The 25136-nt window shown below is 44.0% G+C and overlaps 1 protein-coding gene across 3 annotated transcripts in view; it reads left to right on the top strand.

The window, feature by feature from the left end:
* Positions 1-25136, top strand: part of LHFPL2 (LHFPL tetraspan subfamily member 2) — a 168056-nt gene that overhangs the window by 56495 nt on the left and 86425 nt on the right. For 2 of the 3 annotated variants that reach the window (XM_068535547.1, XM_068535550.1), the window contains exon 3: positions 8725-8761. The exons of the other annotated variant lie outside the window; for it this stretch is intronic. The gene's annotated coding sequence lies outside the window, so the exon portion shown is untranslated. The remainder of the gene's footprint in view (positions 1-8724; positions 8762-25136) is intronic. 3 annotated transcript variants of the gene reach the window in all.

The following is a 25136-nucleotide window of genomic DNA, read 5'->3' as shown; positions in this document are numbered from 1 at the left end:
GCATTTAATCACGAAAATGATATTATTATGGGACCTTGGGCGTGAAGGGAGAGGCACCTGGGGAAGACACTCGTGCCTTTAAGTTCCCAGGCCCCATCTTCCTCAACCATGAAGCTACAAGGTAGACTCGTGTCCCCAGGTATCCTAGGGCCTTGGGCTCTTGACTTTAGCTCTTCCCCCTTCCTTATTCAGGGAACCTGCAGGTCTTATTACCCATCCCCCTTCAGGGCAGTGAAACATTTATCTTCTGATTCCCACAAAGAAGAGAAGTGAGTGAGTCAGGCATTCCTGCTGTAGAAACTGCTCCTGGGAAAGGACTCCATGCAGGGAGTGATGGCCCAGCTCCTTGGGCATCTCCTTTCACCCCACATAAATGTCAGAAGCTGGTGGGCACCTGGCACTACTGTGGAATGCCCCTCCCAGCCAGAAACCTTCAGTGATGGAGGTTGTGCACAAATTGCCAAAACCAGGTGTGGAAACAGCCTGTTGCTTTTTGTTTTGTTAATTGTGGTAAAATGCTCATAACATAAAATTAACCATCTTAACATGTTTAAGTGCACAGTCCAGTGGCATCACGTCCATTCGTGTTTTTTTGTGCAGTCATCACCACCATCCATCTCCAGAACTCTTTCTTTCATCTTGTGAAGCTGATGCTCTTTACCCATTAAACAGTAGCTCCCCACTTCCTCTTCCCCCAGCCCAAGGCAGCCGCCCTTCTGCTTTCTGTCTCGATGAATTGGACTACTCTAGGGACCTTGCAGAAGAGAGATCATACAGTGTCCTTTTGTGACTGGCTTATTTCATTTAGCATGATGTCTTCATGGTTCATCCATGTTGTAGCATATGTCAGAATTTCCTTCCTTTTTGAGGCTGAACAGTATTCCATTGTGTGTATGAGCCACATTTTGTTTATTCATCTATCTTGTGATGGACTGTGGGGTTGCTTCCACCTTTTGGCTATTGTGAATAATGTTGCTGTGAACATGGGTGTACTGCCCATTGGTTCTTGTTCTGATGGGACCTTAGGGACCCAGGAGTAGATTCTGTTCTGTCTGGTTGTGTAAAGGAACCTCTATTTGTACAGCTTTGAATCTTTTTTGAAATTCAGAAAGAACAACCGCCTGATTGTCAGGAGTGATTCAGCCAAGTGTGTGTTTCTATGTACCTGGATTTTTCACTAGTTGAGGAGTGATCGGGCAGAACTTAATGAGGATGAAATTAGAAGGGAAGAAAGCAAAAGATGTTCCAAAAGGGTCAGTTTGGCACCTAATTGTGAAACTTTGGTAGAGAAAAAGGGAAAAAGAACTTCACTCCCCTCACAGAGAATTTATGCAGTTTACCTGGAGAACTATAAACCACCCGGGAGATAAACCCAGGTTAGCTCTTACTTTGTAGAACTACCCGTGTATCTTTTAGAGCCAGGAATCCCCTCCACACGACGGGCTGCGGTTTGCAGAGGCTTCCTTCTGCGGTCTGAGGCATTCATCCTCCCACTCCTTTGTTGGAGGTATGCCCTGTCCTTCCTGAGCTGTTGGGACCAAATGCCTTGCCATCTCTGGCTTCTTCTGGTCTCTTCCAGAGTTCCCTGGCTGGAATTCTACTGCCACACCTATATCTTCCCTTTGACCTCTAACTGTAAGTCTGTATTGCTTGTTAAAAAGAATATTGTACTGTATGCTAATTCATTAATACATATTCTTGACCATTGAAAAGATCACCAAATGGAAATGATTTGAAGGGGACCATTTCTTTTCAGAAAAACTTTCCAGGTGTAGTGTTCGGCACATCCTTCCCAGCCTTCCTCGCTGGCTGTCAGTCCTGAATTCAGATGGGAATCAGTCTCAGCTCATCAACTGTATGTTCATGCCAGTTGTGTGTGCCCAGATAGAACCATAAGAAAATTTGATGAATGTATGCAATGCCCATTATTTTTTTTCTATCCATGTTCTAAATCATGCCTAGTTTTTGTTTTTGTTGCCTCAGCTAACCAGCTTCCCTTACGTTCCTTTAAGCCATCACAAGACAACTACCCCTGACTACCACTGACTTCTGCCCCCCTCACTTACCTTCCAAAGGACTTGGTTTTAACAATGCTAATTATTCCACAAGAATGTCTGTGTTTGATAGTTGTCAGAATGAAAGAGCTCTGTTAAGGTGGGAGGGTAGAGATGATGATGTGAAGGATTACAGGGCCAAAAGGATTGCAGGCATTTTCTTTCCGTTGGTCTCAGGATTTACTTTGAATTGCACATTGCCATCCTATGTTTCTATCCCAACTCTTCGGCCTTGCTCTTCCCAGATGATTTCATTGAAAAGCAATGGCAAATTATGACTTGCCTTTTCTGCTAGAGCCTTAACAGATAGTTTATTCCCAACTGTAAACATTTTAGTAAGCCTTTTGTTTAGTGACTCATTAATTTGATGAGGAAAATGTCCTAATAAAGATAAAGAAACTGTAAGCTGTTTCAAAAGCTGCAGAGGGAAAAATGTTCGGGCCCTTGTAGGTCAACTGCTTCCCCTTGTTCCTTGCATTTTGTCTGTTGCTTGGTCATGGGAACAGACAGAGTGGTCATTTAGGGGTTATGTCCTCATCTGAATTCCCTTCTGTGAACTTAGACTTACATGCCAAGAATGATGTCTGACTTCTGTGGAGTCTTTTTTCTATGGACAGAGACTATATCCAAGGTGGTTTTATGAAAAACAGTCAATGAGATTTCCCCCTTCCACCACAAGCTAGTGCATTAAATGTGTCACTAGGTTAGCACCAAGAAATACTTGGTTAATTTTTACTAGAATGTCACAAACCCCCAGGTATAAAGGGTCAAAGATCCTAAAATAGATCAGAGGCTTAAGAGACGAGGAAACCTCCTTAGCTATAAGCCTGTGGTTGCGTAAGGCAGAATCTGCATTCTCCATTTGTATAAAATTGTTCTGGGGGAATTACGACCTTACATTCTACATAATTTTGGTAAGACTCAGTGTTCTCGCATGGATATAACTATTTCTTCGTTTTACTTGAGTGTCTAATGAAGTATAAACTTATTTCGTGTAAAATACTCTTTGTGAGAAAAATATAACGATCTTTATTAAATCCAAGAGTAAACAACATAGATATTTCAAAAACAATTGTCCAGGGATTTTTCACTTAAATGTCAAGAGGCAGTTGTATGTCTCTGTGATTCTCAACCTTTCAGGAGGAAGACGTAATTGAAAACCGGAAAAAAAAAAATTAAATAACACTCTCCAAACTTTCTTTGATAGAAACTTTGCTTGCAGTATTCATTAGTTGTAAAAATGTATAAAGTGAGAAGGGAAAAATGAGTTTGTAAAAATAAAAAATCAAGAGGCAAGGTCAGTTGAGGCTCTAAGTACATTATAAAGAACTTGGATTTTGTTTTACTTATATAATCAGTTAGTACCTTTATCTAAGTTTGTATCTACTCTCTTGCCAGGTACTTGTTAAAAGGAAATATAATGATCCAAAGGTAACCTTTCATTACAACATACCCTTAAAAGTATTGCCCAGTGTTTTATTGCTGACGGGGTCTTCCTGGACTACCTCGGCCCCCCTGCCCCTGCCCCCCACGAAGAAAAAAGTGGCATAACACAGCCATCTGCGTGTAGTGTGTGCATTTGTATCATGATGCAAGAACATTTCATAGCAGACACGACAAGTCAAGTTTGATAATGATATAAATATGTTTTGGTTAGATGTCTTTGTAATTACATAGAATTATGAAATGCTCTTTGTGAGGTGTGATCTTGCATACTACACAGGTCGTATTCTGCAGTGACACCCTGCAGGGGCCAGGTTTAATTCTGGACCCCCTTAACCTCTCATGATTGTCAAATAAACCAGTCTTTGGTGTAGCAGGGACTACGGGAAGGGCCAGGATTCATGCATCCATTCGGCTGACAGCATGTGCCCTGCTCTGGGCTGGGTGTCGGGTGGGGCCTTGGGCACATGAGGTGAAGCAACTCATGGTCTCTTGGAGGAGAAGGAGACAGACAAGAGCCCACAGGTGTGCTGCTACGCCACAGGTGCTGCCCCGGGGTCCATACAGGCTGGGGCGGGGTGCGCCACAGGAGCCTCTCTCACCACTCACTGCGGTTAAGGAGCGGCGGGGAGGGAAGTCAAGGGTAGGTGCCAGCTGAGCTGAGCCTTGACAGCTTACGTCCAAATATTAAAGCTGTTTTTTTACAATAACCTTTGAACCACACTGCCTATGTAAATTAGGTGACTTTATAATTTTTTTAGGGAAAGCTTTATTACACTCCCGCTTCATATCTAAATGGAAACAATGCGGTGGAAAACATAGTCTGGGCCATTCAGGCCTGACTTTGTGTCCTGGCTGCCACCTAGTAGCCACTTGACCTTTCTGGACTTTACATGAAAGGGGACAATGAAATAGTTGGCATGTGTTGGTTGGCAGCATTAAATGAGGTAGGCTACATAACGATCATTATTAGCTCCCCCCTTTTCCCTTAGCACACCAAAGTTGAATGCCTCGAAAAAGGTATTTTATTTTGAAAGGTGCCTGATGAACTCAAGAAAGAAAACAAGGCTAATGACAGGATAACGAGAGTGACTAATATTAGGCACCGTTTATTGTTCCTGGCACTGTTCTAAGTGCTTTCTTTACATTTCCTCATCTAATTCTCTCAGTAATTCAGAGTTAGGTGCTGTCATCTCATCCCCACTTTACAGATGAAAAAAGTGAGGTTAGAACAGTTACGTAACCTTAGTTAACCCTGTCCGTCTGGCTCCAGAGCACTTAACTGTCAGAATGGAGCTTCCAAAGAGGATAATGAGGCTGACAGTAATAATAGTGCTTCATCCTTCGAGGAGCACTTCTGTGTACCTTGTTATGTTTGTTCTTCATAAGAAAAAAAAGGGGATGGCTAGAAATGGGATTAGGAAACTGAGGCCCCCAGATAGGAGGTGATTTGCCCAGGGTTACTGAATCCGTACGTGGCTGAATTGGTGCAAGAATTTTCCTGCTTGATTTTTGGGAGCGTTTATGGAATGAAGATAGATCAGTACAGGAATCCTTTTAATAAGTGAATGCTGTTAAATTTTTAAAATACAGAACAGACTCATGGAGGTTAATTGCATTGTTCGGGTGTCACATATCACTGTCACATTGCTGTGGCCAACTGTAAAGAGAAAGGGCATATCAGCCCCAGAGCCACACGGCTTCTGAGCAACCCAAGTGAAAGAGGTGGGGAAGTACCAGTGCATCTGTCTTCTGGTCCCCTTGGAGCCGGGGTGCCTCCTCAGGCTGCCTCCTGGGATTCTGAAGCCACCAGGGAGGAACCCCACTGACACAGGCCCCCTCACTTGTTGTTATAGCCCAAATTGCCTCCTGCTACAATCGGAAGGGAGATGGTAAGGATTTGCCGGGGCCTGTGTGGTGAGGGTGATACGGAGGACCTGGGCCCCCTTCTTCCGATGCTAATCAGGCTGTCTGCAAGTTGAAGGCTCAGCGCAATTTTAAAGAAAGCAAGAGAGACAAGAAACCAAATATGGTTGGGTCAAAAGCCTCTTGGAATTATGTGGTGTTTTGCCCTGTAGCTGGAGATCCAGTTACAGATGACTGTGATTACGGCCTTTGCAAACAGTTGTCAGAGAAATTCATCAGATTTCCAAAGGCTGCAGAAGAGCAGATGTGGAATTAAATTTCAAGCACAGTTACTCATAATGGCTTACATGTGGACATGGAGTATTTAGGATTAAGGCCTGAGTCCTTGTGTCCAGGAGGTGTGGGATGCTGAGACTGGAGGTGTCAGCATTTTCTGGTGGTCTTTTCCTGTAGTATCAATTGTTCTTGGCCCACAGACCCTTACAAGTGGTGAAATTCTTCCACAACAGCTAGCTCACAGTGCCTAACGTTGTCATCCTTTGTCCTATTTAGTAAGAAGACTCTAACCGGCTTCTTTGCCCGCAGGCATCAACCATGCCAGCAGATAGATTGTGGAAAGCGTGAGTCTCTATGGCCAACTTTAATTGGCCGTGAAACAGACATTTTCACACTGTTAACAAAGTTCAAAGTATTCAGGCTTGCCTTGTTTAATATGTTTTTTCACAGTTCAAAAGGCAAGGACTTTAATGACTGTAAGAAATACCTTTATTTTATTACTAATAATGAAGGTCAAGATCGAAAGGATAGGTGTAATTATAATAATCTAACAGTTGTTCCTTTTGAAGCAATAGCTACTAAGTTTCTCCCATCTCCAATAAAGAGGTAAGCTTACTGAGTTAAAAAATCTAGTAAGTGTTCATTAGGCAACGAAAACAATTAAAAAGAACGTTCCAAGCCTTAGTATATATAAAAAGAATATTCTAGTTCTTGTTATATTGAAATGCCCTTTTCTAGAGCTTTTCAAATAATAATTGCTAGAAAACGCAGCTTATACTATGTTAATAAGCAGAGAACCTACAGTGAGCGGTGGAACAGAATTTAAGGATCAACTTTTTTTCCCCCTATAAAATCTGGAAGTTTCTGCTGTTGCTTCGTTGGATGTGTGCGCCTGCTCTGTGGGGAAGAGAGCTGGAGAGCGTGTGGGGCTTGTGTGGGATCACTCCTGGGACACTTACACGTGCCACGTGGGAGTCCTCTTCGCACACTCGGCTGCCAGAGTGTGTCCCCATTTTGCAGTGACTGAGACGAAGGGTAGAGGGAGGAGCGGAGGCTGCGGGGCGGGGGCACACCAGCTCTGCGACGGCTCCGTGCGCGGGGCTGCAGTTACTGCCCGTTACTGCAGTCAGACGCTGCTGTGCCTGAAATACATGCACTGCTTCTGCAAAACCAGGTGGGGTGGCACTCTTCTGCAAATGAGGCAACGTGAAACTCCAGTGCGGTAACGTGGAATAACAACCACCAGTACTTGCCTACTGCTTCATGGTGAGGAAACCATCTCATTTAATCCTCACAGCTGCCCGCTGAGGTAGCATGATGATGAGCTCATGTTAGGAGGGGAGAAGGTCTCAGAGGTTTGAGTAACTCGCCCCAGGGAAAGGAGACCAAAATGGACAGTTTTTGACCACCCGTGATCATTATGTCCCCACACCGAAAATGGTGAAGGTGGTACTTAAACCCAACAATTTGAACCCCAGAGTTGATGCCGTTCCTCCTTCTCAGGTCCTTTAGAGAGGCACAAGCATTGTGTAAAAATGGCCTTGCCATCCCTTCCATGTTAAGCTCCGGCATTGCATGGCCTTCTAGACCACTGGGAGGTCGTGTGAGAAGGGTCTGACCTCAGGCCCCATCTGTAAAATGGAGTTAATGGCTTGTTTCATGTAATTGTTGTAAGTGATCCGTGGAGGGCCAGGGCTCAGTCCATACGTGATGAGGAGGAAGAGGATTGTTGCTACTGTTAAGGTGCTCCGTGCTCTTGAGGTTTTAGTTGTGGGAGGTTCTGTCTCCCTGGATGCATGGCTGGGATGTTTCTGTGCTGAACATCCACTCCTGACCCTCCCATGCTACACACACCCACAGTAGCTTCCTGGGGGCTGGTTTCCAGGGATAACAGCTTTTGAACTGCTCTCATCATCTGTTTCCTATTCATTCCACATACCCGAGTTCAAACTTTCAAGATTCTTTTTTTTTTTTTTTTAAATTTACCATTTTTAAAAAAATTATTAGCACCTTTAATTATTATTTATTTATTTATTTCTTTTCTTGGCTGTGTTGGGTCTTCGTTTCTGTGCGAGGGCTTCCTCTAGCTGCGGCAAGCAGGGACCATTCCTCAGCGCGGTGCGCGGGCCTCTCACTATCGCGGCCTCTCTTGTGGCGGAGCACAGGCTCCAGACGCGCAGGCTCAGTAGTTGTGGCTCACGGGCCCAGTTGCTCAGCGGCATGTGGGATCTTCCCAGACCAGGGCTCGAACCCGTGTGCATTAGCAGGCAGACTCTCAACCACTGCGCCACCAGGGAAGCCAAACTTTCAAGATTCTTATACCTCATCAAACAGTGGAGACAGCTGGGCCTCTGGTTCTTGCTGACCCCGACACCTTCTTAGGGCCAGTGGTATTCATAGCCTCTGTCCAGAGCTAATCTTTTAATTCATCCTTTAAAAGTTTATGGAACATTTTTGTCCCGAGCAGAACCGAATGCTTTATGTCCCTCTGCATCACTTAAGCAGGAGTGGACATGTATCATCTTATCTCATTTCCTGGAAACAGGCAGAGACAGGCCCCCAGGAGGACCTAAAATCTGAGGTCACACTGCTTCCCTCATTTTCATTGCCAGCGAGAGGTACTTCCCAGCAAATGCTACCGTTCTTCTTCTTACCTTTCTTAAGTTTTTTTTATCCTGGTTGTCTTTTCTTCCTCATTTACTTATGGGAAATTGAAAGAACATAGGAGCCTCTGTTCCTACTTTTTCAGTGTTAATCTAAATTTTGTGAAAATCCTAAACTGGTCAGTTCCTTCCCTTCCCAACTGAAATCTCCTTGAGCTTAGAATGCCATCTCCATTTACAAAGTCCTTCTCATCAGCTGCTTGCCGAGAGCTAGAATCATTTAGGTTGGATTGTTTCAACGTGAAATAAGACTGAAGATCCCTTATTTATCATCTAGAAGAAAAACCATTTATAAAACCATCACTCCTTTAAAAAAAAAAAAAGAAAGAAAAACTGAGCCATTGGTACTAGACTGAATCAATGAAAATTTGAGTGGAATGGGGACAAAATTCGTTGCCTTATTTTTTTTTTTTTTTTTTTAGAATTGGGGGAGGCTTCCTAGAGGAGGTGATGATTGAGGTAAGGTCTTATTTATTTATTTATTTATTTATTATTTTTGGCTGTGTTGGGTCCTCGTTTCTGTGCGAGGGCTTTCTCTAGTTGCGGCAAGCGGGGGCCACTCTTCATCGCGGTGCGCGGGCGTCTCACTATCGTGGCCTCTCTTGTTGTGGAGCACAGGCTCCAGACGCGCAGGCTCAGTAATTGTGGCTCACGGGCCTAGTTGCTCCGCGGCATGTGGGATCTTCCCAGACCTAGGGCTCGAACCCGTGTCCCCTGCATTGGCAGGCAGATTCTCAACCACTGCGCCACCAGGGAAGCCCCGTTGCCTTATTTTTAATTGTAGGGCACCTGTTTATGCAAAGTGGCCCAGGGATAAAGAAGAAGCCAGTCTGAGTTGAGCTGGATAAAGATGAACAAAAGGGTTGAAGACATTTATTGAGTTATTTATTTGCCTACTCATTTCCTGTTATTGTTAACTGAATGAATTTCTCTACCAGCCTCTTCCTCAAACATCTTCCTTCTGATTATTATAGTTGAGGAAGCTCCAGGGACTTGCTTGGTCTTTTCCTTCACCTAAAGATCCCTGTTAAAGTCCTTGATTAGATATGATAAGCTGGAATATAAATGAAAAGTGGTAAATGAGATTCCAGGAGCAGTTTTTCAAGAGTCCTACAGCTCCATCAGTCCGCTCAGTCAACCAGTATAAATTACGCAGTATGGTGGGCATTTCGACAGATGCATCTTTCTACTTGGCTCAGTCCTGAAATCTGAGAATATTCCAACCACAGCTTCAGTAGTTGCTCTGCTTTGACCCATGCTGCAGGAAAATGGCCAGGCCAGAATCACTCAACTTGGGGCCCTTCATAGGCCATGTGAGGGTCTTTTTTGCTTTGTTTGAGGGCAGTTTTCATCTTTTTCTTTCCTTTTTTTGCAGACTCAGATTCAAAAAGGTGGAGGAAATAAACTTTTGTACTGAGGTTTGAGTGTCATACCGAGTGTGTTACTGAGTGTACCTTCTCAGAAGGGTCCGCTCGAAACACAGCTATTTATGAATAAGCAGCCTCCCTGCCACTGAATTGTAGCTTCTAGGCAACAGAGAGCTGGACTTGGAGTCTCTGAGCCCTCACAGTGCTCACGTATGTTGTTGATGGATCACGTGGTAGTTTTGTCCTTGTTAGAGGACATGTAGCTAAGAGCAAGCATGCTACTGGGAACCTAGTGTGTGAGATGAGTGGAGTGGAATGGTGTTGGAAGCCTTATACTGAATGATTCCTGGAAGAGAATTCCTAGAGGAAATTGGCAGTAAAGTGAAGCCATTCATCTCACCCCTTGATCTCTTAGCAGGGGAAAGTACCTGTCCCTGGTTGGACTGAGAAGCCCCTGAAATATATATGACCCAACCCATTCCCAAACAGGTTCCCATTTGAAATGGAACTGCCAGGAACCTTCTTTCTTGCAAGAAAAAGGAAATGATCAACTACACCTGGTTGTGGGTGCTCAATTCCAAACCTCTCCAAATGCCCCCTGCTAGAGGGAGCCTGAACTCAGCCTCATTTGGACACCAATTGGCAAAAAGTGGTCTCATTTTTTCTTCTCTCTGCCCCTTAGGTCATAGTTTTTTCCTGCTCTCTCATTGCTTTTGAAAAACCCAGTAATATTCCTTTTATTCTTTCTGTGATTGACATCTTTTTTTTTTGTCACAAAGGTAATGTGCTGGCATTTCCTATCTTTACATTGATCCTCTGAAAAGGTGAAGTGCAAACAACCATGCCAGAGACGAGAACATACTTAATATCTTCGCGATACTATCCAAATTCTTGAGAAACTTATTAGAACTGGATTATCTTGGTGTTTGCCAGTTGAGAACAAGCCAACAACTGTACTTGTCTTTCTTTCCCAGAGGGCACAGCAAGAAAAGACAGAAAAGTTCAAGGAATTAAAAATAGAGCTTTCATTAGGAGGTCAGGTAAACATCTCTTTTGAGTTTCATTGAAAAATTCCAGGAGGTCAAGGGAAAAATCTCCAGAAGACTTGTTTCAAGGGGTAGCTCAGTGGAAAGTTCACCTTAAAAAAGATTTAGGAAACCTGAGCATGATATTGCTTAGGGGACTCTTAGAAAAACAGAAAAGGAAAAGGACACCAAAACCCAAAATTTCTACTCATTTGGAAAGTGTGGAAGACCTGGGAATGATTTTCACCAGTGACTATGAGAGACCTCTTCATTGCACATGAGTTTCTTTCTTTCCAGAAGCTGTAGAGTCATTTCTTAAACTTGTGAATTTGAGTGCAGACACCCATGGTGCATATAGGGTCATCTGGGCGAAGAGAACAGCATAACCATCCTTGTAAGCCAGGCACATTTCTGATGTCTGTGGTTTAACCTATAGCATAGTTCTTGGTTATTCACTTTGTGTTGTTGCAGTTACTAGTTTCAGGGTTCAAATGACATCTTTTAACAAGAGTTAAGCTCTTGTTTAACTTTTTTTAAAAAGTTGAAATAAACAGTCACCTTTGACTCTGAAGGAAATTAAACCACAGTTCAGGTTACCAGTGGAGAGTGTGGAATTTCTGTCCTGGAGATCTTCAAAAGTAGAACATGAAAATTAGGTCACTTAAGTAAGTCTGTTTGGCGGCTAACCAAGATGGCATCTTTGCAGAGTTCCCAAGTTTAGAAAACAACTCATGTTAATATTCATATATCCTTAGAACATAAGGAAAATCAGTACTTTGTTCCATTGTCTTTTGACTTCTCAAAAATGTTTGACTTCCCCATGCCCTGAAATGACTGTGTCTCTCATTTGTGTTGTATGCTAATGTTGCTTGTGGAAATTTGGGAGTGAGTAGGAGGGAGGAAGGAAGAAGTCCTTTTAGAAGATGACATTTGATCTTTTCAGAGGGTGGCGCTGGGAGCTCACTTGGCTTCAACAGAGGTGACTTGACTGAGCATATTAACAAACTCTCCAAAGAGCAGTGCTTAGCTTGAGGGCACTTCCTGTAAAGAACTATTGCTTTACTAAATGATCAAACTTGCTGGCTTTAAATGGTCTATAAAATGCGAAGAGGTTGGTTGGTTCAGTGACATTGGAAGCTATTAACTTAAAAAAGTTAAGAAGATTGTCTGAAACAAGATTTTTAAATCATCTGGCTCCAGTAGGAGTCTAGAATGACAAAAATGAAAAAGTCAAGAAAAGTTTTTGTGGCATGCCAAACCACAGTGAGCATAGTTCTTAGTGACTTGTTGAATTCCCAGTGTCCCCGGGGCTGGCCGTCTACTTCTGCAGACTGCATCCAGCTCTAGCCTACCACATAGTGACAAACCAGCTTCCCTCCCACCTACTGACCTTAAAGACACACTGTTCATTGGCTTTTGAGCATCTGTAAGAAAGAATTGGTTTTTCAGAAATGAGAGACGTTATAAGCTATTAAAGGTGCTCAGCAGACAGGAAAACAAAAGGTAAAATTGGAGGGCTTTTGTGTGTGCGTGTACCAGTAACTTATGAAAAGCTTTCTTCCATTCTTTTTAGTGAAGATAGATTTATCTTAAGAATTTTAGTTAGGTCAATGTCCTATGTGACTCTGTTTCTTGAAATTGCCCAGTCAATGTAATATGGATTTAAGACATTCCCAGGGACCTAGAAACTAAAATATACTACCTTCCCTTTGTTTTTCTTCTCTGTCTTTTTTGTTTGTTTGTTTTATTTTCCTGGACAGGCAAAAATAAAGGAGAGAACTCTTAAGCTATAACATTTGGTTTTAGTGCTGTTTTCTTTCCTTGTTCCATTTAAAAAAGGACACATTCATTAAAGTAAGACCCTATGTTTTTAGTTCTTTCTCTCTTTTAACTTTCCATTTATTTGAAGTTGGTTCTGCCATGTGGTGGTTTTCAAGATGTTTGTTTATTTACAGTGAAACCCTTTCTTTCAAATGAAATCTTGTGTTTAATATATGAAACAGATAAACTGCAGCTGTTCTGGGGGTTGCCCCTCGGCCTCCTCCTGCCTCATGGTTCCTGAGACACAGCTGAGTAACCCAGGGCCCTGAGGAACCTGGTTTTTAATCCCCTGGCATGAACACAGGATTAGGAGGGAGTGCCCAGTTTGCTGTCCCCAGCTTCGCCACCCAGACTTTTTTGTCGCTTCTCTTCTCTGGACTGAGTTCCCTGTTTGAAAAACTGATGGCTTTGTATCAGATCATCTCTGAGGTTCTTCCTGCCCTAACAGTCAGCAGTTCTGAGCTATACACAGAGAGCTTTGAGGCGCTGAAATGTTCGCTGACTGAGGAATACACACAGTGAGAGCAGGAGGCCTGGCTAAAGGAAGAATCGTCCTGTTCTAGCATGAATGGTTCATGTAAATGAAAGGTCAGGAACCAAAACTGATGCATCAGCAGAATTGTCTCTGAGGAAGATGTTATCTGGAGATTTCAGTGAGGCATCCTCTAACACAGAAGACTGTTGCGGAGAGAGGGATTTAAACCAGTTGCAGGTTGCTGTTTACCATTGATTGTAGTTGAATTTGCTGCTAAGTGCTTAGCTATTGATATTAACAAATAAAATAATATTCTCTCACTAGAGAAAATTCTGTCCTATCACTGTGTGTGTGTATTGGGGAATGCATCTGAGGCATACATAGTTCAAGAATCTGCAGCCAGTTAACACATTTGGTTAGAGAATGGGGTATGGTGAAGCCAAGGTCAGGGTTCAGTAGCTCTGGGGGCCAGTTAGCTGGGCAGGGCTCTGGGGCCAGACTGTACTTTTAACCCTGACCAGCTGCTTCTCACACGTGTGCCATGGGTCACAGGGAGGGTTAGAGAGCATGGAAGGATATCCGAACTCAGTTTTTCCTCCTGGGACCTTGCAGGCAGGTCCTGGTTATGGAGGGCTTGGCGTCTCATCTTGGTGAATGGAGGGCACGCTGCCTACATCTTTAACAGCTATGAGAAGAATCTTTTAAATTCTCCCTGTGAGCCAGGGTCTCAGTGCCTGCTGCTCGTGGGTCTCTCTAGCCTGAAGACAAAACTTCCAAGGCTAAGTTAGAGTAGAGATTACTGAAACAATGCTCTATAGTTCTTGCTGTGACAGTACCTTCCTCTTTTTTGGGAATTGGGAGAAGGGTTGGCATTACAAGAGAAATCTGCTTCTATTTTAACTCCTTAAAGTCCATTGTTCTCTGTAGCTGTTCTCATTTCTTCATTGAAATACCATTTTGTAATTAAAATTTGAAACACTTGGTTTTCATCTGTAAAAGAATAGCGTACAGGAATCTTATGAAAGTTGTTTGGAAAAATATGATTCCAGGGCACACAGTTCCCCCAGAGAATGGTTCTGTATGAATAGATTTTTACTACTAATTACACACAGAACATTTTCTCTTGTTTCTTAGCATACATGCAGTCATGTATGAGCCCTCAGTAGGATTTCATTTTTGCCCAGGGAAGCAATTAGATTTAGCTGTAATCTGTCTTCTATGAAAGATAAGGAAAGACAAGTCATCTGAACTAACGTTATCTCGAACACTTCTTTGATGAGAAAAGTATTTGTTTGCATGATAAACATTACAGAAGTATAAAACTTAAGTGCCTCTTCATCTCTGCACCAATCATCATAGTCTTGAGCCAATTGTGAAAATGGGTATAAAAATTAGAATTTTAAAACGTCTGTTGATTTTTATCCCCGGAATTAATTTACTCCAGGTCAGTGGCTTCCGAAGTGTGTGTTTTCACCGTCGAGTGCTTTCGTCAAGCAAGATTTTAAGTGGAATTTTAACGCAGAAGAAAAAGATAAAAGCAGAGACCCCGAAGTTGTAGCTGGGGAAGCACTCTGCTCGCTTCCTCCTGCACCCCGCCAGCGGCACCCCTGGGGCCCTGTGCTCGAGGACCCTCTGCAGCACGCTTAGAGCAGGCGCCTCGCCCAGTTGCTTCGGCCCCTGCGCGTGTTGAGGTTGGGCCTTCCTTCGCCTCCTTGACTAACTCTTCTGAACGGGGCACTCATGGTGACGTGTGTTTCCCATTGCTGATTCTGGGTGGTTATTTTTAGTTAAGCAACTTAAAAGCAAACCACCTAAGCCAACCAGTGATTTTTTTTTCTATCCTGAGATTGGACCTTTACATTTGACTCATCTTTTGAGTTTAGCTCAAATGCCACATTTGTCACTGCTTTTAGTCTGTGCCAGGAAGTTTTTCTCCTTGTGGATTTACGTTCAAACCTGTAACTACAGTGCTTGCGCCATGGTGGACGCTCATGTTCACTGACCTTGTAGGAATGAGCTTTTTCCTTTTATACCCCATTCTGAGTAATTGTGTTCCTGCCTGCTTTCTTTCCGGCACTGGATAGTAACACATAATGCAGCGTTATTCCACGCTGTAGATAACGCTGGAGTATCTCTTAATCTTTGATCAGACTGGACTAACTCAGAATCCTACATGAGAAAAACAGCCTCGTGTAAATATACAATTCTCGAATCCATGTTGTGCAGGTAAGGTGGCACTTAGGATGGTTGGTCTTAGTCTTAATAGGTGTTCATATATTCATAAGCATTTTTCGAGCACCTGTTGTCTATAGAGTAATTTGGCTAAGCCTCGACGAGACAGATCAGATATTTCACATGCAGTCACTCCTTTAGTATGCACCCCTGTGAGGTAGATGCTATTAATTTTTTTTTACTATACAATAGCCAGCTCTTCCCTTACTCCAGGGTAATCTCACCCTTAACTATGGCCCCTACTATGATTGTGTTACTGTCGTTTTCCCCTTTTTTGGCTGTTCGTATTTGCCTTATGTATTGAGGTGCTCCTATGTTGGGTGCATAAATATTTACAATTGTTATACCTTCCACTTGGATCGATCTCTTGATCATTATATAGTGTCCTTCTTTGTCTCTTGTAATAGTCTTTATTTTAAAGTCTATTGTGTCTGATATGAGAATTGTTACTCCAGCTTTCTTTTGATTTCCATTTACATGGAATATCTTTTTCCATCCCCTCACTTTCAGTCTGTATGTGTCCCTAGGTCTGAAGTGGGTCTCTTGTAGACAGCACGTATACGGGTCTTGTTTTTGTATCCATTCAGCCAGTCTATGTCTTTTGGTTGGAGCATTTAATCCATTTACATTTAAGGTAATTATCGGTATATATGTTCCTACTACCATTTTTGTAATTGTTTTGGGTTTGTTATTGTAGGTCTTTTCCTTCTCTTGTGTTTCTTGCCTAGAGAAGTTCCTTTAGCATTTGTTGCAAAGCTGGTTTGGTGGTGCTGAACTCTCTCAGCTTTTGCTTGTCTGTAAAGGTTTTAATTTCTCCATCAAATCTGAATGAGATCCTTGCTGGGTAGAGTAATCTTGGTTGTAGGTTTTTCTCCTTCATCACTTTAAATACGTCCTGTCACTCCCTCCTGGCTTGCAGTGTTTCTGCTGAAAGATCAGATGTTAACCTTATGGGGATTCCCTTGTGTGTTACTTGTTGTTTTTCCCTTGCTGCTTTTAATATGTTTTCTTTATATTTAATTTTTGATAGTTTGATTAATATGTGTCTTGGCGTGTTCCTCCTTGGATTTATCCTGTATGGGACTCTCTGTGCTTCCTGGACTTGATTAACTATTTCCTTTCCCATATTAGGGAAGTTTTCAACTCTAATCTCTTCAAATATTTTCTCAGTCCCTTTCTTTTTCTCTTCCTCTTCTGGGACCCCTATAATTCGAATGTTGGTGCGTTTAATGTTGTCCCAGAGGTCTCTGAGACTGTCCTCAATTCTTTTCATTCTTTTTCCTTATTCTGCTCTGCAGTAGTTATTTCCACTATTTTATCTTCCAGGTCACTTATCCTTTCTTCTGCCTCAGTTATTCTGCTGTTGATCCCTTCTAGAGAATTTTTAATTTCATTTATTGTGTTGTTCATCACTGTTTGTTTGCTCTTTAGTTCTTCTGGGTCCTTGTTAAACGTTTCTTGTATCTTCTCTATTCTAGTTCCAAGATTTTGGATCATCTTTACTATCATTATTCTGAATTCTTTTTCAGGTAGACTGCCTATTTCCTCTTCATTTGTTAGGTCTGGTGTGTTTTTACCTTGCTCCTTCATCTGCTGTGAGCTTCTCTGTCTTCTCATTTTGCTTAACTTACTGTGTTTGGGGTCTCCTTTTTACAGGCTGCAGGTTCGTAGTTCCCGTTGTTTCTGGTATCTGTCCCCAGTGGCTAAGGTTGGTTCAGTGGGTTGTGTAGGCTTCCTGGTGGAGGGGACTAGTGCCTGTGTTCTGGTGGATGAGGCTGGCTCTTGTCTTTCTGGTGGGCAGGTCCACGTCTGGTGGTGTTTTGGGGTGTCTGTAGCCTTATTATGATTTTAGGCAGCCTCTCTGCTAATGGATGGGGCTGTGTTCCTGTCTTGCTAGTTGTTTGGCATAGGGTGTCCAGCACTGTAGCTTGCTCATTGTTGAGTGGAACTGGGTCTTGGCATTGAGGTGGAGATCTCTGGGAGATTTTCGCTGTTTGATATTACGTGGAGCTGGGAGGTCTCTTGTGGACCAGTGTCCTGAAGTTGGCTCTCCCACCTCAGAGGCACAGCCGTGACACCTGGCTGGAGCACCAAGAGCCTGTCATCCCCACGGCTCAGAATAAAAAGGAGAAAAAAAAAAGAAAGAAAGAAAGAAGAAGGTAAATAAAATAAAATAAAGTTATTAAAATAAATTTAAAAAATAATTATTAAAAAAAATTTTTTTAAGTAAAAAAAAGAAAAAACGGACAGACAGAACCCTAGGACAAATGGTAAAAGCAAAGCTATACAGACAAAATCACACCCAGAAGCATACAGACACACACTCACAAAAAGAGAAAAAGGGAAATAATATATATATCTTTGTTCCTGAAGTCCACCTCCTCAATTTGGGATGATTTGTTGTCTATTCAGGTGTTCCACAGATGCAGGTACATCAAGTTGATTGTGGAGCTTTAATCTGCTGCTTCTGAGGCTGCTGGGAGAGATTTCCCTTTCTCTTCTTTGTTCGCACAGTTCCCGGGGTTCAGCTTTGGATTTGGACCCGCCTCTGGGTGTAGGTTGCCTGAGGGCATCTGTTCTTCGCTCAGACAGGATGGGGTTAAAGGAGCTGCTGATTCGGGGACTGTGGCTCACTCAGGCTGGGGGGAGGGAGGGGTACGGATGCGGGGCGAGCCTGCGGCGGCAGAGGCCAGTGTGACGTTGCAGCAGCCTGAGGTGCACCGTGTGTTCTCCCGGGGAAGTTGTCCCTGGATCACGGGACCCTGGCAGTGGCAGGCTGCACCGGCTCCCGGGAGGGGTGGTGTGGAGAGTGACCTGTGCTCACACACAGACTTCTTGGTGGCGGCAGCAGCAGCCTTAGCGTCTCCTGCCCGTCTCTGGGGTCCGTGCTGATAGCCGCGGCTCGCGCCCGTCTCTGGAGCTCGTTTAGGCGGCGCTCTGAATCCCCTCTCCTCACGCACCAGGAAACAAAGAGGCAAGAAAAAGTTTCTTTCCTCTTCGGCAGCTCCAGACCTTTTCCCGGACTCCCTCCTGGCTAGCTGTGGCTCACTAGCCCCCTTCAGGCTGTGTTCACGCTGCCAACCCCAGCCCTCTCCCTTGAATCTGACCTCCGAAGCCCGAGCCTCAGCTCCCAGCCCTGACCCGTCCTGGCAGGTGAACAGACAAGCCTCTCGGGCTGGTGAGTGCTGGTCAGTACCAATCCTCTGTGCGGGAATCTCTCCGCTTTGCCCTCCGCACCCCTGTTGCTGCACTCTCCTCCGTGGCTCCGAAGCTCCCCACCTCCACCACCCGCAGTCTCCACCCGCAAAGGGGCTTCCTAGTGTGTGGAAACCTTTCCTCCTTCACAGCTCCCTCCCACTGGTGCAGGTCCCATCCCTATTCTTTTGTCTCTGTTTTTTCTTTTTTCTTTTGCCTTACCCCGGTACGTGGGGAGTTTCTTGCCTTTTGGGAGGTCTGAGGTCTTCTGCCAGCATTCAGTAGGTGTTCTGTAGGAGCTGTTCCACATGTAGATGTATTTCTGATGTATTTGTGGAGAGGAAGGTGATCTCCGCATCTTACTCTTCCGCCATCTTGAAGCTCCTTGCCCAAAGCAATCTTGAGAAAGAAAAACGGAGTTGGAGGAATCAGGCTCCCTGACTTCAAACTATACCACAAAGCTACAGTAATCAAGACAGTATGGTACTGGCACAAAAGCAAAATTATAGACAAATGGTACAGGATAGAATGCCCAGAGAAAAACCCATGCCCATCTGGGCACCTAATTTCCGACAAAGGAGGCAAGAACATTCAATGGAGAAAAGACAGCCTCTTCAATAAGTGGTGCTGGGAAAATTGGACATCTACATATAGAAGAATGAAATTAGAACACTACCTAACACCATACACAAAAATAAACTCCAAATGGATTAAAGACGTAAATGTAAGACCAGACACTATAAAACTCTTAGAGGAAGAACACTCTTTGACATAAACCACTGCAAGATCCTTTTTGACCCACCTCCTAGAGTAACAGAAATAAAAACAAAAATAGACAAATGGGACTTAATTAAACTTAAAAGCTTTTGCACAGCAAAGGAAACCATGAACAAGACGAAAAGACAACCCTCAGAAAGGGAGAAAATATTTGCAAATGAAACAACAGACAAAGGATTAATCTCCAAAATATACAAACAGCTCATGGAACTCAATATAAAAAAAACCAGACAATCCAGTTAAAAAATGGGCAGAAGACCTAAATAGACATTTCACCAAGGAAGACATACAGATGGCCAAGAGGCACATGAAAAGATGCTCAACATCACTAATTATTAGAGAAATGCAAATCAGAACTACAGTGAGGTATCACCTCATGCTGGTCAGAATGGCCATTATCAAAAAATCTGGAAACAGTAAATGTTGGAGAGGGTGTGGTGAAAAGGGAGCCCTCTTAACACTTTTGGTGGGAATGTAAATTGATACAACCACTATGGAAAACAGTATGGAGTTTCCTTAAAAAATTAAAAATAGAACTACCATATGACCCAGCAGTCCCACCACTGGGCATATACCCTGAGAAAACCATAATTCAAAAAGAGACATGCACCACAGTGTTCATTGCAGCACTATTTACAATAGCCAGGACATGGAACCAACCTAAATGTCCATCGACAGATGAATGGGTAAAGAAGATGTGGCACATATATACAATGGAATATTACTCAGCCCTAAAAAGAAATGAAATGGAGGTATTTGTAGTGAGATGGATGGACCTAGAGTCTGATACAGAGTGAAGTAAGACAGAAAGAGAAAAACAAATACTGTATGCTAACATATATATGGAATATATATATTAAAAAATGGTACTGATGAACCTAGTTGCAGGGCAGGGATAAAGAGGTAGACAAAGAGGATGGACTTGATGACATGGGGTGGGAGGGCAAAGCTGGGGTGAAGTGAGACTAGTATCAACGTATATACACTACCAAATGTAAAATAGTTGGCTGGTGGGAAGCAGCAGCATAGCACAGGGAGATTGGCTCAGTGCTTTGCGATGATTTAGAGGGGTGGTTTAGGGAGCATGGGAGCAAGGCTCAAGAGGGAGGGGATATGGGGATATATGTATGCATATGGCTGATTTGCTTTGTTGTGCAACAGAAACTAACAAGGTATTGTGAAGCAATTATACTCCAATAAAGATCTGTTTAAAAAAAAAAAGCCTCAGTGAGCAAATAAAGGCTACCCTCACCTGATCTCCTTTTCCCCCTGGGTTTCTTGGCCAAGATATTATCATCTACCCATACATGTATTCATCAACTGATACTAAGAACTCAGTCTGTCTCAGGTGCTAGTCCAGATATTAGGGGTCCATACAGCACAGACTCAAGCACGTGACAAACAACTGACTTAGGAAAACTCTGTATCTGTACCTATATATCTAAATATGTCTATAACTACCCATTCATCCCTCTGTATGGATGGCTGTCAGGCAGTGGTGAGAGCTTGGAGAAATAAAGCTGGGTGAGGATGGCAGACAGTGCTGGAGAGTGAGAGGATGTATGCTGTGCTCTTCAGCTCGGGCGGTGAGGGAAGGAGGTGACATTCGTACAGGGACTTGAATGAAGTGAGAGGGTAAGCCATGTGAATATCTGTGATCTGGAGAAGGCCTCTGTTCCTAGTCAAGGACTTAGTCATGGCCATTTTGTAATGTTGCCGAAGCCACAGTTCGTAAATGTTAGCTAGCAGATGGATGGATGTACCTGGACCTGGGAGTCAACCAAGCAAATAATTATTACCCAGTGTGCTGGGAGTGACAGAGGCATGCTCAGAAGTCTGCATGGGCTCAGAGGAGAGAGGAATGGGAAGAGGTCAAAGGCAAGAGCAAGTTTAGAGAAGGCTCCGCGGAAGATGATGCTTGAGTTGGGTCTTGAGCAGAGTTCCACGTATGGAATTGGGGAAGATATAGAGGCGAACGGGCAGATTTGGAGGACACAGCATCAGATTTGGGGTCAAAGCAGGCCATGAAAGAGGGGCGCATAGCCCCATGACTTGTCATGGTGAGTGGTCATCAAACCCAGGACAGGTGAGCTAAGGTCAGGTGTGTTCTAAGAGGATGCATTCATTAATCTGACCTTGAATGCTGTCCTTGGGGAAGAAAAAACGGGAGAAAGAATCTTGGGTTTTCCCCTTTTCTCCCCTTCCCAGGCGCCCCCTTGAGAGTGTTCCTTCCCCACGTCCCCCTTATCCTGTGTCCTTTTCTGATTTTAAAGACCGCTTCGGCAAGTTTCCTGTTCTGAGAGCTGTTGCAGAAGTCTCTGCCATCTTGGCTGGAAGATCAGTCATTTATGTCTTTTGAGAAAAAACTCCACTGTGTGGTGCCACGGGGAAGGGGCCTGGCTGTGATGCCTGAAAGCTTGAGGGAGAGAGGACGGGGCTCGGCCTTTGCTTCTGACCCAGGGTGAGGCTGTCCTTTGCTTCTGACCCAGGGTGAGGCTGTCCTTTGCTTCTGATCCAGGGTGAGGCTGTCTTGGTGGGGGGCTGGGCAGGAAGGGCAGGCTGTGGCTCTCCTAAATGAGGGGGTGTGGGCTCTGGGGTCACCCTTGGTCTGGGCACTCACTGGGAATGGGACGAATGAGCAGCGGGGACTCTGCAGAAAAGCTCTGGCATCTTCCACATGCAGCTCTGGCATTATTTTGGTTTTAGTGTGTTTGCCTTCATTTTCTCTAATTTATCAGGGTAGGTTTCCTCCACCTCCCACTTTAAGTTTTATTCGGAAGGCTTTATAAATACAGTGATTCTGTGATAAGATTTCTGTCATGTATAATAGCTTTTTTTTTTTTAAATTAATTTATTTATTTTTGGCTGTGTTGGGTCTTCGTTGCCGCGCATGGGCTTTCTCTAGTTGCAGCAAGTGGGGGCTATTCTTCGTTGCGGTGCGTGGGCTTCTCGTTGCAGTGGCTTCTAGTTGCAGAGCATAGGCTCTAGGTGCACAGGTTTCAGTAGTTGTGGCTCATGGGCTTTAGAGCGCAGGCTCAGTAGTTGTGGCGCACGGGCTTAGTTGCTCCGCGGCACGTGGGATCTTCCTGGACCAGGGATCGAACCCATGTCCCCTGCATTGGCAGGCGGATTCTTAACCACTGCGCCACCAGGAAAGCCCCATGTATAATAGTTTTTATTCTTTAATACTAAGTCATTGTATTCCTTTGTGGTGTGCACATTCCTCTGTTTAGGTAAGCAGAGCTGTCCAAGGAGATGTTGGGAAATTTCAGTACCCACCTCCTTCTCTCCCTCCTTAGAGTGCAGCGGCTGTGCTCCCCTTTTCCTTGTGGGGTGGTGGTTGTAGTACAGGCCTCATTACAGGACTCCACCGCCGAGGAGTATTAGGATTTATTTTTATTGATAAATTATACTGTACATTACTATGTGAGATTTAGTGCCAGCTAAGAATATTTTATTAAAGGTTCATGTACCCTTTGTTTTGTGGTGATGCAGATTTTTACACATTTCTTGAAATTTTTTTTTTCCTGAAAGTGAGAAGCGTTTGAAGTGATTTTATTCCTCCGGCCTTCATTCGGAGGGTGTCCTCACGCGTTCCCCGGTGACACTGGCCTTCTGGGCTCTCTCTGGTGTAAATGAAGATCCTCTTGATTGTCTCTGTGCCACCAAAATCCTGTTACCTGCTCACTAATGTCAAAGGTTTAGCAAAGCTCAAAGCATTTGATTATGAAGACTGAAGCTTAAGGTACACATACCAGCAGTGACCCACACGCGTTGTGGTATAAGCAAAGGCTGCCAGCCCTTCCCACAGTATAGGGGTCTTGGGGGCACAGCGCGGGGGCATCCAGGCAGAGAATTGCTAACAACACACGAGAGGGAGTACTTTCCTGGAAAGTAGCAAGGAATGCCTTGTTCGTTTTGGTCTCCCCGGTGCCTGGCAGATATTTTTTGACTGGGAGTAGATAAAATAATGGACAGATAAATGCTTTTATGTATATGTAAGATAAAGAAAAGGGTAAATATTTAAGCTGGGGAAGCTAGGCTTCCTAAAGCAAGCTATCCATTTTACCACTAGAGCTACCTTGCTTAGAGGCAGACTCTCCCTTTCTCTGATTTCTTGCCTGTGTTTTCAGGAAATTGCAAATCCTTTAAAGGGAAGGCATTTCCACAATGGTGCGTTGGCCTGTCCCGATGGTGTAACAGCCCTGCCTCTCAATGAGCTTCACCTCTGTGAAGGTGATGCCATCTGAGTGTCTTCAGGAAGCATTCCATAGGTCAGACAGGCTGATTCCTGGGTTTCAAGGGGTTTATCATTGACGGCCAGCCTGGGAGCAGGGTCTCTAGTTGCTGTATATCTGCCTTGGCCTGTGTGAGTCTGAATTACCCTGTTTGGAAATCTTTTTAATGAGTAGACGTTCTTTATTTCGAGTTTTAATCTTGCCATCTGTTTTTCAGAAACACTGGTCTGTTATTACTTAAAGTTTATTCCCAGATTTGGAATGCAGACTGCTAAGAAACGTCAAACAGAAAGGGCTTGTCAGCACTTTTGGTCCAAGTTCCTAACAGGGCCGCCTGTTTGCCTGGCATGTGCCCCGGCTGTGCTGCGCTCACCTGCCCTCCTGTGACAACCTGGATCTGTCAAATATCAAATGACCTGTTCTTGAACAAGTGGTTGTTGGAGTATTGGATGAGGTTTACTCATTGCTAGTGCCTGACGATATTCACAACTGTTTCTCTCTTGCAAAATGATCACATATCTATACTCAAGTTTAAAAAACAAGCAGGAATATTAAGAGTAGTTGTCATCTGGAGGAAGGTTTCTCAGAATTACTTAAAGAGCTCTTTATTTTTATTTATTTGTTTGTTTGCTTATTTATTTAAAAAATTTTTTTTGTCTGCATTGGGTCTTCATAGCAGCACGTGGGCTTTCTCTCTAGTTGCAGTGAGCAGGGGCTACTCTTCGTTGCGGTGGCTTCTCTTGTTGCGAGCACAGGCTCTAGGCGTGCAGGCTCAGTAGTTGTGGTGCACGGGCTCAGTAGTTGTGGCAAGTAGGCTCAGTAGTTGTGGCTCACGGAGTCTAGAGCGCAGTCTCAGTAGTTGTGGCGCATGGGCTTAGTTGCTCCGTGGCACGTGGGATCTTCCCCGGACCAGGGCTCTAACCCGTGTCCCCTGCATTGGCAGGCGGATTCTTAACCACGGCGCCACCAGGAAGTCCCTAAAGAGCTCTTTAACTGTGCACACTCGCTCCGTTAGCCTCCTCCACCACCTGTATCCTAAGGATACTCCAGGACAGAAGACATTATGCACCGACTTGAGGACTCCCCTGCGAGGACAGCATAACCACCACCCCGTACTCCTTCCATGCCTGCTGAGTCACCCTTCACCTCTGGTGTTTTCTCCTCATTCTGGAATTCCTGCTGTCATCTTGGCTTGATGATTTTCTCATTCCCATTAACCCAGTATTTCTCTCTTTCCCATATCATGCCTTTTCTATCTGTGGCAAATTTTCCTCATGCGATCATCCATTCGTTTACACGGTAAACATTCATGAAACATCTGCCCTGTGCCTTGTACTGTCCAAATGCAGGAGATAAAATCCAAGTAGGCTATTCTGTGGTACACAGATACTTAAAAACTTACCCTTTAACACATTCATGTTAACGTGGGGAGTTTTGGATTGAGTCATTTCTCCTTCCTTAGGAGTAAAAGGAAGTTTCTGTGATGAACGTTCAGCTTGTAGTCTGTGAGGTCTTTGGAAACTTGAACTTCAGGCATTCCCTGTGTGGCTGAGTGGCAGGGCAGGCATTGCAGAGGTTCAAGTTCCCAGGATTTCACATGAGTTATCACAGTCCAGCCTTCGGCAGTCTGCCACCCTCTCTACTTGGTAGACAGGTTTGTGAAATTTGACACTCTTACGTCTTTCCTGGAAAATCTTGTAAGGT

Source organism: Eschrichtius robustus, chromosome 2, assembly GCF_028021215.1.
Source record: "Eschrichtius robustus isolate mEscRob2 chromosome 2, mEscRob2.pri, whole genome shotgun sequence".
In the NCBI taxonomy this organism is placed as follows: domain Eukaryota; kingdom Metazoa; phylum Chordata; class Mammalia; order Artiodactyla; family Eschrichtiidae; genus Eschrichtius; species Eschrichtius robustus.
Note: the sequence above shows the minus strand (reverse complement) of the source record. Positions and strands in the feature narration are given on the sequence as shown.